This window comes from Pongo pygmaeus, chromosome 3 (assembly GCF_028885625.2).
Source record: "Pongo pygmaeus isolate AG05252 chromosome 3, NHGRI_mPonPyg2-v2.0_pri, whole genome shotgun sequence".
In the NCBI taxonomy this organism is placed as follows: Eukaryota; Metazoa; Chordata; class Mammalia; order Primates; family Hominidae; genus Pongo; species Pongo pygmaeus.
Window position 1 is genome coordinate 152592370 of NC_072376.2, and position 3783 is coordinate 152596152.

A 3783-nucleotide genomic window follows, 5' to 3' on the forward strand; every position below is an offset into this window, starting at 1 on the left:
TTGCAATGGAGAAAGAGTAATTCATGAAGAGCCAGCTGTGTGGGAGACTGGAGTTTTATTATTACTCAAACCAGTCTCCCTGAGCATTCCAGGATCAGAGTTTTTAAAGATAATTTGGCAGGTAGGGCCTCAGGAATGGGGAGTGCTGATTGGTCAGGTTGGAGATGGAATCATAGGGGGGTTGAAGTGAGGTTTTCTTGCGTCTTCTGTTCCTGGGTGGGATCGCAGAACTGGTTGAGCCAGATTACCAGTCTGGGTGGTGTCAGCTGACCCATCGAGTGAAGCGGCTGCGAAATCTCTCAAGCACTGCTCTAAGGTTTTACGATGGTGATGTTATTCCCAGGAACAATTTGGGGAGGTTCAGACTCTTGCAGCCAGAAGCTGCCTGACCCCTAAACTGTAATTTGTAATCTTGTAGCTAATTTGTTAGTCCTGCAAAGGCAGGCGGGTCCCCAGGCAAGAAGGGAGTCTTGTGGGGAAAGGGCTATTAACAATTTTGTTTCAGAGTCAAACCATAAACTAAATTCCTTCCCAAGGTTAGTTCCACCTATGCCCAGGAATGAGCAAGGACAGCTGAAAGGTTAGAAGCAAGATGGAGTTGGTTATGTCTGGTCTCTTTCACTATCATAATTTCCTTAGATACAATTTTTGCAAAGGTGGTTTCCCTCTCTTGGGATCTTTCCATGGTGTGTCTGTGCCCTGTGCTGGGGGATCTCTCTAGGGATAATGGGACCTCAGAGCCTAATGAACACCGTGCTACTTCTCTGCTCATTTTCCCTATTTTTAATGTACATCATGAGCACTGCTAATGTGTATGTTTCTGTCCTTTCTCCACAACCCATAGTATTTGATGAGCATAATGCTAAATGCTTTACATCATCTCATCTAATCCTGATTACAAGCTTGATAATTACATATATTATTCCCATTTTACCAATAGGGAAACCTGGAGCTCAGAAAACTTAAGCAATTTGCCCAAGGTCAGCTGCTGGAAGATGCAGAGCTAGAGGCTGAATCCAAATTGTTTGGTTTTGAAGCCACATGATTTTAACTCTAAGAGAGCCCTGTTCACATCTTAGACATCACAGATGATTTTCCTGCAGATGGTGCTAAAGGGTCTTATTCAAACAGAATCAGTATATTATGACAATTTTTCAACAGATGAAGGTAAAGCATAAGGGCCACCTCTTCTAATTTGTCCAAAAGTCCCATGTAGACTGGCAGCAGCCCTGATGTAATATGATTCTCTCAGAGGAGATAACTAATGCTGCTAAAAGAAAAACTTCGGCTGGGTGCGGTGGCTCATGCCTGTAATCCCAGCACTTTGGGAGGCCCAGTCAGGTGGACCATCTGAGGTAAGGAATTTGTGACAAGCCTGGCCAACATGGCGAATCCCTGTCTCTACTAAAAATACAAAAAATTAGCCGGGTGTGATGGTGGGTGCCTGTAATCCCAGCTACTCGGGAGGCTGAGGCAGGAGAATTTCTTGAACCCAGGAGGCAGAGGCTGCAGTGAGCTGAAATCACACTATTGCACTCCAGCCTGGGTGACAAAGCAAAACTCTGTCTCAAAAAACAAAAAAAAAAAAAAAAAAAGAGAAAAAATTCAGTCGAATTAAATTTAAAGGGGTTTAATTAAGCAATGAATGATTTGCTAATTGGGCAGCCCCCAGAATCACAGCAGATTCAGAGACTCCATCGCAGCCACATGGTGGAAGAAGATTTATAGACAGCAAAAGGAAAGTGAGGTATAGGAAACGGAAGTGAGGTACAGAAAGAGCTGAATTGGTTACAGCTCTGTTTGCCTTATTTGAACATGGTTTGAACAGTTGGCTACATTTGATTGGCCAAAACTCAGTGAGTGGCACAGGTGTAGGCTACGGTTGGTTTACACCTCCAATTGTTATAGTTCACGATGTACAGAAAAACCTTTAGGCTGAACTTACATATCTAAGAAGGAAGCTTTAGGCTAAACTTGATTTAACCATACATCATGAGGAATGTGCATTTTTAAAAAATGAAATGTTAAATTTAAGATAATTCAGCATTCATGAGAAGGCAAAGCCCAATCCCAGAGGGGAAGAGGAGGCAGGTACAAGGCCATAGGGGGCAGTTCAGAGAGGCCGACATATTGATCTTGGAGGTCTTAGGGTGAACCTTTTCTTTTTCTTTTTCTTTTCTTTTCTTTTTTTTTTTTTTTGAGATGCAGTCTGGCTCTGTTGCCCAGGCTGGAGTGCAGTGATGTGATCTCAGCTCACTGCAATCTCTGCCTCCCAGGTTCAAGCGATTCTCTTGCCTCAGCCTCTCAAGTAGCTGGGATTACAGGTGCACGCCACTATGCTTGGCTAATTTTTATAGTTTTAGTAGAGACAGGGTTTCACCATGTTGGCCAAGCTGGTCTCAAACTCCTGACCTCAAGTGATCTGCCCCCTTTGGCCTCCCAAAGTGCCGGGATTACAGGTGTGAGCCACTGTGCCAGGCCTTAGGGTGGACCATTTGAGACAACCACAACTTCTTACTCTTTCCTTACTGCTCTGTTGATACTTATTTCCCAGATCTAGTGGGGGAAATTATAGGGAACTAGGTGTCCATAAGAGTTCCACAGCATTGCTGCTTGAAGGAAATAATTTGTTGTTCTATTGTTGATATGGAAGTTGGTGATTAGTAACGTCTTTTTTTTTTTTTTAAGGCAGAAGGGGGAAATCTTCATTTTTAAGAAATTAGCTTTATTATGTTTCATGAGCTAAAAATGACCCTTTGGATCCAGAGTGCATAGATCCATATGGGGCTGTAGAGATCCCCTACCTTCCTAACAGCATTTTGTTACAAAATATCATTTAATTCTTTTCCATACGGCTCAAATGTCCTACTTCCACAGGCTATTTTCAGTTTTAGTGAGCAAAATACTCTTCTGAGATCTGCCAGCACTCACATTAACTCATTCTCTTCTTTTCTCCATGCTCAGCAAATGATGGATTCTCTGGAGTCCAACTGGAGCCCAGCCTTCTAGATTCTGTCTTGACTTGGCTTTCATTTGGTTTAAACAGATTATCACTTAAGGAGAGCCAGCAGCCTTCAACGTGCCCTGGAGGACCTGTGAGAGTAAATCCATGTATGCACACTTTCCACACCCTGACGTGTACTGCATGTATCCACCACTGGGCAGCGTGCCTTACAAGTGAGAATGATGCTCACGTGGGCTTGTGAAGTCAGGGGCAAAACATTGTGATCAGACTCTAAACCCATACTTTTAAATGCCCATTCATGCAGATGTTGAGAGAGCCACACAGAAACAACACACACATCCATAGGGAAACAGACACATTACCCAGAGAAAGCAGATGGATGCATGGGGGTCTTCCTGTAAGAGGCACATGAAAGCCCTCATGGATCTTGAGTTAAAAGAATGCCAGGCCGGGCGCAGTGGCTCACACCTGTAATCCCAGCTTTGGGAGGCCAAAGCGGGCAAATCACGAGGTCAGGAGTTCGAGACCAGCCTGGCCAACAGGGTGAAATCCCGTCTCTACTAAAAACACAAAAAATTAGCCAGGCGTGGTGGCACGTGCCTGTAATCCCAGCTACTCAGGAGGCTGAGGCAGGAGAATCGCTTGAACCCAGGAGGCGGAGGTTGCAGTGAGCCGAGATCGCAGCATTGCACTCCAGCCTTGGTGACAGAGCAAGACTCCATCTCAAGGAAGAAGAAAAAAAAGAAAAAAAAGAGAATGCCAGGAACTAGGAGAAAGGTAAAATAGGCACAAGCTCAAGAAGGAGAAAACTGCCTTGC